At 42.3% G+C, this 10,390-nt stretch overlaps 1 non-coding gene across 1 annotated transcript; it reads left to right on the top strand.

Moving 5' to 3' along the window:
* The first annotated feature begins 10,056 nt into the window (after positions 1–10,056).
* Trnaa-cgc (transfer RNA alanine (anticodon CGC)) lies at positions 10,057–10,128 on the top strand. The gene has a single exon. It is a non-coding gene; the product is annotated as a tRNA-Ala (tRNA).
* The last annotated feature ends 262 nt before the right edge of the window (positions 10,129–10,390 follow it).

Here is a 10,390-nt window from a genome sequence, read left to right as displayed (position 1 = left end):
CATATTGCCATATCATCTGCAAAAATCATCTTTTTGTCTTTTTCTTTTACTATATCTTTAACTGCCCTATTCATTCCCTCCATCACAACATTAAAAAGTGCAGGATATAGAATACTTCCTTGCTTAAGTCTTTTATTTCAAAGTGTTCAGAGTTCCCCAATGATGTTCTAATTCTACAAATATGTCCTTTGTACATTGTGTTTATGACATTAACGTATCCATATTCTATACCTATTTCCTTCATTTCTTCCCAGAGTCTTTCCCTGTTAACTGAGTCATATGCCTTTTCTAAGTCTATAAAAACCATGATCACCGTTTTGTTATACTCCCAACTTTTTTCCATCAGTTGACGGATAGAAAATATCAGGTCGATCGCGCTTCTTCCTTTCCTAAACCCTCCATCTACATCTACATTTATACTCCGCAGGCCACCCAATGGTGTGTGGCGGAGGGCACTTTACGTGCCACTCTCATTAACTCCCTTTTCTGTTCCAGTCGCGTATGGTTCGCGGGAAGAACAACTGTGTTCTATACCTACTTTCTTCATTTCTTCCCAGACTGTTTCCCTGATAACTGAGTCATATGCCATACTGTTCTTCACTCAGCTCCTTTTCTATCTTTTCACTTATTCGATTTAGAAAATTCTTTCAAAAATCTGGCTGTATGACTCATAAGTGTTATTCCTCTGCAGTTTTTACAAAGTCTTTTATTGCCTTTATAGGAATCCTATACTAGTGAATTTAATTCCGAGTGTCCTAATTTATTATGAAAAAGTGGTTGAAGCTGAATTTAATATTGTGTTGTCATTTGCACATCCAATTATACCTCGAATAGGACAAGAGATTGCTTATGAAAGCACACTTGTTATTTAAAGAGCTATAGTTTGTTGTGCTTTGTTTAATTAATAATTAGTGGTAAGAATGCTTACCATTTCTCGTACTTAGTGTTGTAGTTTCGTTAATGAGCACGGTTCTTCAAACCATAAAAGTTTAAGTGCCCTCATGAACTAGGCTAGTTAGTTAATGAAACAATGCAAAGGCTCCTTAAGAGCCAGTGTTGTTAGATTTGCATTTTGTTTAGTTGTTTCAAACCGAGTTTAAGACAGAACTATTTACTGTGTTGTTTATTCTAATGCAAGCTGGTTAATGCACAGGCATACAGACCCTGTACTTAGCAATGAAGTTATAGATTATGAACATTAACAGACCCCCTGATTTAAATTCAGAATCATTTCGAGCTTTTACCTATTCAGTGTTGCCATTATTTTCATGTGTGTCGGTAATTCGTTTATAAACTGTTGCACCTATTTCATTTAAGTGACGTGTTGCTAAGAGGCACATGTTACCGTTTACTATCTCATTGTCCATGTGTTTGTTAGTAGCACATTTATCTTCAAGGGTAGGTTACTGTGCTGTAGTAGGGACAAATGTAAGGAAGGAGTTTAGTGTGTGTGTCAAGGAAGATTAGGTTAGCCTTAGCACTACCTTCTGCTTTATTATTCTGATTTTGCTTGAGACAAGAATACCTGATTGGGCTGGAGACCGGGTTTAATATGTAATGCTTTTGTGCCGGGAGAACGTCTGTTCCTTACTCAACTTTTATTGTTGGTTATAGTCTGCTGAACTGTTTCGGAAACTAATCCCAATTTGATTGTTCTGTTTCCAGTAGGTTATGTCACGGTCGCAACTTCTCAAAAATTCCTCGCAGAGGTGTAACGTTAGCATCGATTGCCGTTTTACGGTGGTCGGTGGTACCTTTACAAGATGTGGAAGTAAATTCAGTTGTGCATCCGGAATGCGTGTTCACACTGCGTATTAACGACCTAGCTGACACTATTAACAGTAACTTCTGAGTATGGCGGATGGTGCAGTTATCTGAAACGAAGTACTCTGCAGTAAAAATATAACATTGTCAGGCGTATAAGTGCAGACATTTTTATTGCTGAAAGGGCCGTGTACTGAACGACATTACAACAATGTTTCCCTCATTTGCAGACTAGCAATTACAACTATTAACGTTAGTATGTTTTTACACCAAATACATCAACATACGATAGAGCTGATTCCCCTTGGTACACAAAACGGGTCAGAACGCTGTTACAGAAACAACGAAAAAAGCATGCCAAATTTAAGCGAACGCAAAATCTCCAAGCTTGCCGAACTCTTACAGAAGTTCCAAACTTAGCAGTGACTGCAACGCAAGATGCTTACAACAGCTTCCACAACGAAACTTTGTCTCGAAACCTCGCAGAAAATCCAGAGAGATTTGGGTCATGTGCGAAATGCGCTAGGGGCAAGGCACAGTCAATGACTTCTGCGCGATAGCAATGAGATACTATCGAAGATAGTGCTGCCAAAGCAGAGTTACTAAACACAGACTTCCGAAATTCCTTCACCAAAGAAGACGCAGTAAATATTCCAGAATTCGAATCAAGAACAGCTACCAATATGAATAACTTAGAAGTAGATGTCCTCGGAGTATTGAAGCAACTTAAATCACTTAATAAAAGCAAGTCTTCCAGTCCAGGCTGTATGCTAATTAAGTTCATTTCAGAGTATGGTGATGAAATAGCTCCGTACTTAACAACCAACCGTTCGCTCGACGAAAGATACATACCCAAAGACTGGAAAGTTGCACAGTTCACACCAATATTCAGGAAAGGTACTAGGAGTAATCCACTAAATTTCAGGCCCATATCGTTAACGTCGATTTGCAGCAGCGTTTTGGAACATATATTGTGTTCAAACATTATTAATTACCTCGAAGAAAACGGTCTATTGACACATAGTCAACATGGGTTTAGAAAACGTCGTTCTTGTGAAACACACCAGCTCTTCACTCGCATGAAGTGCTGAGTGCTATTCACAAGGGATTTCAGATCGATTTCGTATTTTTGAATTTCTGGAAGGCTTTGGACACTGTACCACACAAGCGTCTTGTAGTGAAATTGCGTGCGTATGGAATATCGTCTCAGTTATGTGACTGGATTTGTGATTTCCTGTCAGAGACGTCACAGTTCGTAGGAATTGAAGGAAAGTTATCGAGTAAACCAGACTGCTGTTCCTCATGTAGATGAACGATTTTGGAGACAATCTGAGCAGCGGCCTCAGGTTGCTTGCAGATGACGCTGTCGTTTACCGACTAATAAAGTCATTTGAAGATCAAAACAAATTGCATAACGATTTAGAAAAGACATCTGTATGGTGCAAAAATTGGTAATTGAGCTTAAATAGCGAGAAGTGTGAAGTCATCCACATGAGTGCTAGAATGAACCGGTTAAACTTCGGTTACACGACAAATCAGTAAAATCTAAAGATCGCAAATTCGACTAAATATCTAGGAATTACGATTAGGAACAATTTAAACTGGAAAGTGTGTGTGTGTGTGTGTGTGTGTGTGTGTGTGTGTGTGTGTGTGTGTGTGTGTGTGTGTGTGTGTTGGGGCTTATGGGCAGTCAACGTCAAAGTCATCAGCGCCCTAACACACATTAAAAGAAACGAATGTGGACAAATTTAGTAAAATGGTAGCATACACACAAAGAAAGGACACACAGAAAGCGTTTTATTGGCAGAGTAATTAGAAAATGTTAATAGGTCTACTACAGAGACTGCCTACACTACGCTTGTCAGTCTTCTTTTGGAGTTCTGGGGTCCTTACGACATAGGACTGACGATCGAGAAAGTTCAAAGAAGGGGAGCACATTTTGTACTATCGCGAAATAGGGGAGAAAGTGTCTCTAAAATGATACAGGATTTGGGGTGGACATCATTAAAAGAAAGTCCTTTTTTTGTTGCGGCCAGGAAACTTCAGTCGCCAAGTTTCTTCTCCGAAAGCGAAGATATTTTGATGGCGCCGACCTACTCGGGTAGAAACGAACATCATAATAAAAAAAGGCAAAGCAGACCTCACACTGAAAGATATAGGTGTTCGCTTTTTCCGCTCGCTGTTCGAGACTGGAATAACAGAGAATTATTTTGAAGTCGGTTCGATGGACCCTCCGCCAGGCACTTAAGTGTGAGTTGCAAAGTACCCACGCAGATGTAGTTGAAGATATAGGTTGACTAGTAAGTTGCGACGAAGTACATGTGGCAAGAGAAAGCCATCAGTGTTTCTTTTGCCGGCCGTTGTGGCCGAGAAGTTCTAGGCGCTTAGTCCGGAACCGGGCGAGTACTACGGTCGCAGGTTCGAATCCTGCCTCGGGCATGGATATGTGTGGTGTCCTTAGGTTAGTTAGGTTTAAGAAGTTCTAAGTTCTAGGCGACTGATGACCTCAGATGGTAAGTCCCATAGTGCTCAGAGCCATTTGAACCATTTCTTCTGTGTTGCGTATCAGTTTTAGTTCTGGGATCTGGGATCAGTTTTGCAAAACTAATTATCATAGGTTTTATGCCAAAGTTCATTATTCAGGCAGTTTATGCTGTTCAAAATTCTTGCAGTCAGTTTATTTACTTTACCAGCATTAAAGGCTTGCCTTCTCATTGCGACAGTTCAATTTTCTTTTATTATACGTTATTACCTTTGCGCAGCTCAGTCTGCCAGGAAGTTTAAAGTCCCTTATTTCGTTTCTTATGTGGTGATTTCACGCATACAAGCAAACACTCTGCCACTACTGGTGAAACTGACGAAACGTGCATTTCAGACACGAATCCGGCACGATGAAAGAGATTCCATATTTCTACATCTCGGAAAAGTGTTTGAGACGGTGCCTCATTGCAGGCTCTTAACGAAGGTACGAGCAAATTTCACAGGTACGTGAATGGTTCAAAGACTTTATAAGTATCAGAGCCCAGTATGTTGTCCTCGATAGCGACTGTTCATTGTCCGCCTCGGTAGCGTTACCGCCTACGACGCAATGGGGCCTGGGTTCGATTCCCGGCGGACTGGGTGTTGCGTCTCTTTCATCATCATTTTCATTATCATTGACACGCAAGTCAACTAAAAAGACATGCAATAGCCGAAGGGGATGTCGCGGCTAATAAATGCCATACGATCATTTCATCAGAGACAAGGGTATCGTCAGGCGTGCCTAGGGAAGTGTGATAGGGCCGCTGTAATTCTCTATAATACATAAATGATTTGCTGGGCAGCAGTCTACGATTGTTGGCGGAGATGCTGCTGTGCAGGGAAATGCGTCGAAGCTGAGTGACTCTAGGAGGATACAAGATGACTTGGACGAAATTTCTGGTTGGTGGGATGTATGGCAGCTGGCTGAAAATGTAGAAAAATATGCAAGTGGACGCCGATGAGTAGGAACTGTAACGTAGCAAGTTATTACGGGATTACATTCAGTACGGTATAGGACGCAACCCGTGAGAACGGTCTCAAGTAACCCCTGGTAGGAACGTAAATTCATACCCCCTCCGAAAGTAAATAAACTTGGTATACCATCTTTTGTTAGTAAGTAAAGGATCCGGTAAAATTTTCAGATTTTTATCTCTTATAGTTCCGGAGATTAGTAAAATTACTTAAATATCAAAAAACCGACACTTACGTTTCAAAACTCAGTTAGCAGTTTGTCTTTTATTATCGTCTAAAGTCATAAAAAGAGTTCTCAGTCTATAAAATCACTTAATTGGAATTTTTCTTTTCAAAACTTAAATTACTCTGCATTTCGCAGTCTAAAAAATCATTCAAAATTATTTTATTATTATTATTTTGTTGTGCGTATACATGGGAGCGAATGAGATAGTGTCTGTGGAACATACGAAAAAACTTAATACTATTTTATGTAAAAACTTATGAAATTGAATTGTGGTGCAACCACGAAGCTAATGACGTATGTCGGTGTGTGCTTCCTTTTGTAAGAAACCAGCCAGAATAGAAGTCGGAAGTGGGAATAAGTTGCAAAATTAACTTAAAGATTAGTTTGCATTTCGGTCTGTTTTATTAAACATTATATTGGAAATTGGCATTTGAAACGCGTAAAAGATTTTCTGAGTTCTGACGGGCCCAGGCAAATTTTGCTGCGAGAATGATCTAGAGGGATCATTCTGATTGGTCAATCAGACCCATCAGCTAATCAGAATTAAGCAGTTCCCGCGCACAGATAGTTAGATATGCAGAGAGGAGAGGAGGATAAAGAGAGTTACTAGCCATCCTTTGCACGTGTAACATCATGCCAGATGTCGCCTCGGAAATAACTTGTAAAATGAAGAACTGTCGAGTTCATTGCTGATAGGAAGTGTGGTGACTTAGGCAGTTTAAGTTACGAACATTGTGAGGACAATTTGATCAATTAATTGATTTGTTATGAGCGTGTGACATTTCGGTCTTAGTGAAATTCCGCTTGGCATATTCCGTACACTTTATGGAATACTTCGGCGAACACTTCTAAGTTTGGAGACCACTGATACAGCCGAAGTTTGAACTGGCTGTAGCAGTAGGTCAGTAACTGTCAGATGTAAAATTAATCGGGTTGGACTGGTAGATATTCTGGATGCTTTTTTCGTGTCAGAACATTTTGTACAGACTGCGAGATGGCAACAGTAGAGCAGATAAAATTAGTAAATTCTGACTTGATAGCAAAGTTATGTGCCTCCTTGTTTATATTTACGAAGGCTTAATGCAGGTAAACTGCAATTTCAAAAATGGTTCAAATGGCTCTGAGCACTATGGGACTTAACTGCTGAGGTCATCAGTCCCCGAGAACTTAGAACTACTTTAAACCTAACTAACCTAAGGACGTCACACACATCCATGCCCGAGGCAGGGTTCGAACCTGCGACCGTAGCGGTCGCCCAGCTCCAGACTGTAGCGCCTACAACCGCTCGGCCACACCGGCCGGCAAACTGCAATTTCCGCCACCCGAAATTTGTTACAATGAACTTAGAGGAACTGATTCGCAACTTGAATTACGCGGCCTCTGTGTGGTAGCTTGGTTGGTTTGTGGGGGTTAAAGAGACCAGACTTAGGTTGTGGTTTCATCAACGAGGCTTCACACTTCCTAGCGTTTATCTACTACTGCAGGGACGTCATAAGGAAGGTAGGTGGACAATTAATGAGAGAGATAGTACGAACTAGCAACAACGACAAAGCCCGCCCCGCCGTAGGAAGAACGAACCCATAATGTTCGAATACAGCTACATAGTCACGTCAGTTAACTATCTAGGCCTAAAGCTGCAAAGCGATGAAACGGAACCAGCATGTCAGGACTGTGCATAAAAGCGAACGGCCGACATCGGTTTATTGGAAGAATTTTGCGAAAGTGTGGTCCACACATACAGGAGACCGCCTGTAAGAGGTGCGACCTATTCTTAACTACTCCTCGAGTGTTTGGGATCCACAGCAAGTGGGATTGAAAGAGGTCATCGGGGCAGTACTCAGACGGGCTGCTAGATTTGTTACCGGTAGGTTCGATCAGCATGCAGGTGTTACGGAAATGATCTTAATTGTCTAGAGGAACGACGATATTCTTTTTAACAGAACTCTGCTGGCAAGGAAAACTCCCTAATCTCCCCCCCCCCTTTCCTCCACTCAGATTCAGTGATAAGGGCACCCGTTGGACAGCCCGTGAAAAACTGAAGACAGATCAGGCTTGGAAACAGGAAGACCGTGTACCGAACTGCGAAAAAAAAAAGTAAAATAGGAACAGTTAATTGTCGAAGCTTAATAACATTGAGCAAAGAACAGAAACTACGGCGTCTTGGTTGATAGCTGGAACGGTAGCTCAGCGTATTCTGTCAGAGGGTTAGTTGGCCTCTGCAATAAAAATAAGTGGGTGAGCGGATCAATGATGGACGTGAACGAGTGACATCCGACGTCCGCCCCGAACAAATGCCACTAACAATAATGAACGAAATGAAATGAGCGTAAAAAGAAGAAGAAAGTGAGCACAGTATTGGACTGCAAAGCGGGGAAGCCCTGTTCTACACTCCAGCAGGTATATTTTCGTTTTTTTTTTTTTCGTTGTTCGCTTTATTCAAGTTTGTGTCTGTGTGGTGGTCTAACGTCCGTTTGCAACAGCGACGTGTAAGGAAGGGACCTATCTATAATGACAGTTGATTCTGCACAAATACTGTGTTAGAAACGGAAAGTAGCTTTCAAATGGGAACCGCAAACCTTTGACGACAAGGCGACAAACTAACCGAATCCTCTACCGGGAAATACGTGTGGTGTGTCGAACACGGCATTACTAACAGTACGTATGTCATTTCACGCGCATCTCTTATCGACGCACCTAATTTCTACGCATGGTGATATGAGCCTCCTTGCGCGATTTAGGTGTTGGAATGAATGCGAATATGATTACTCCCAAGGAAGAGACGAAAACGTAGCAGTCTTTCACATAAGCTGCAAGAAATGAACGCAACAGTTTCACAATCACACAGTTTCTCTGTGCTTTATCAAAACCTTTTTTTTTTTACGTTTTTGAAGTTGCTTTCCGTTTCAGGCGTTTCGACTATTGAATTCCTTTGTTGTAACAAAGTTCACAGACGTTTATTTGTTGTTTTCATTACTGAAAGGCGTCTACGTGGTATCTCGCCTGTTCTCACCACTCATCACATTTGCGACGGTAACGTATTCTTGCCACATGACTCATATTCTATAACCCATCATGGTATGGCAACTGTCAAGACTACAGAAGCAGAATAAACACTTCAGTGACCGGACGGAAAGTTCACAATTTTGTGAAAGAAAAAGGTAAAAAGTATGAGTGAGTTTCGAACCTGGATTGTCCGCATAGCAGTCCAACATCTTAGACCTCATAACCACGACGCCATATTTTTCCAAGTGCGCTCGGTGTTACACAACGTTCCTATTTTGCTTTTACTTCCACACTTGAGCACACCGTCCCTTTTGCATGCTTCATCTGCGTTCAGTTTTGGAAAGCTATCCACTGGGCCATGTTACCACTAACTCTGATGAGGGTGCGACCGGGAGTTTCCCGTATGAGGAAATTCACAGAACCGGCGTTTGAAGCTGACTGCAGACCGATCCTACTACCGCCAACATACATTTAGCATAGGAATCACAAAAGATAAGATACGAAAAATGAAATGAAATGATCTTATTGCATTGTTGGCCAGGACGCCCCATGCGATGTCCGGCCGCCGTATTGCAAGTCCTTTTTTTTGTTGATCCCACTTCGGCGACTTGCAAGTCAATGATGATGAAATGATGAGGAAGAACACACAACACCCAGTCATCACGAGGCAGCGAAAATCCCTGACCCCGCCGGGAATCGAACCCGGGACCCCGTGCGCGGGAAGCGAGAACGCTACCGCAAGACCACGAGCTGCGGACAAGATACGAGAAATTAGCTATCTTACGGACGCATATAGACAATCATTTCCCCCTCGCTATATTCGTGAGTGGAACAGCAAAGGAAATGACTGGTACGGGGTACCTCTTGCCACACATAGTACTGTGACTTGCGGAGTAATGATATAGCTGCAGATGTAGAAAATGGAGTCATTTGCGAAGCCACTTTCGCGAATCTGGTTTCTCGAAACGTGTCACGTAAACGCGCCTTTAGAGCGCAGGACTGTACACAGAGTTTCCTCGATGCTACCGCGTTTTGTCGCACTCCGGCGCCGCAGAGTCTAATTTCTGTCGCGATGTCCGCTCTCGTTAAATTGTCTCGCGCTTTCTACCCCTCCGCAGCATCCAACGGTCCTGCGCAGTCGTGTGGAGCCGGCGTTCGATTCGAGTTGTCCGCGCACGCGGACATGCGCAACAATCGGCGCCGCAGTGCGCATGCGCGGCGGTGTAGCTATGCGGGAGATCTGTGGGAAGCGGGTCGCTTGCCGCGTTGACGTTCCTGAAACTGCTGGTAGGTGGCAGCAGCGCACCGCTTCCTTCGCTACGTGTTACACAAACGTTTCTTCGCAGTCTTCTGCGTTACGGTGGTGTTACTTACCTTTTTTTCATGTTATTACTTGATATGTACGAGGTAAATGATGTATGCAACGGAATATCACATGTAGCAGAGAGGTAAACAAATGTTATTCACTGAAATACATGCGCCACATCTTACGACACTAGCGCTGTACGGTGGCCATGATGATAACTTGTTGCCACGATGTGATTCGTATCAGCGTACTCTTTAACGTAGTTGGGGGTGTAACTCAGTGGTAGAGTGTCTGCTTCGCATGCAGAAAGTCCTGGGTTCAAATCCCAGCTCCTCCAAAATATTTTTGTTAGTTTTACTATTATTTGCAGCTATTGGAAGAAACACATGATTACTCGTTTTTGAATCGTACGCGCAGACAATTGCTTATTATCACTGTTTAAGTCCCACTCATAAGTTAGATGAGAAGGCCTTTTTTTTTTTTTTAAATTTGCAATTGTTATTACGGGTTATTCCACCTCGAGACGCACCGTTATGAATGTCATGCAGTTTTCCATACCGGGTGAAAGTTGCAATTTTTGGCGTAGAGTCAATGTAATT

Source organism: Schistocerca gregaria, chromosome 10 (genome assembly GCF_023897955.1).
Source record: "Schistocerca gregaria isolate iqSchGreg1 chromosome 10, iqSchGreg1.2, whole genome shotgun sequence".
In the NCBI taxonomy this organism is placed as follows: domain Eukaryota; kingdom Metazoa; phylum Arthropoda; class Insecta; order Orthoptera; family Acrididae; genus Schistocerca; species Schistocerca gregaria.
Note: the sequence above shows the minus strand (reverse complement) of the source record. Positions and strands in the feature narration are given on the sequence as shown.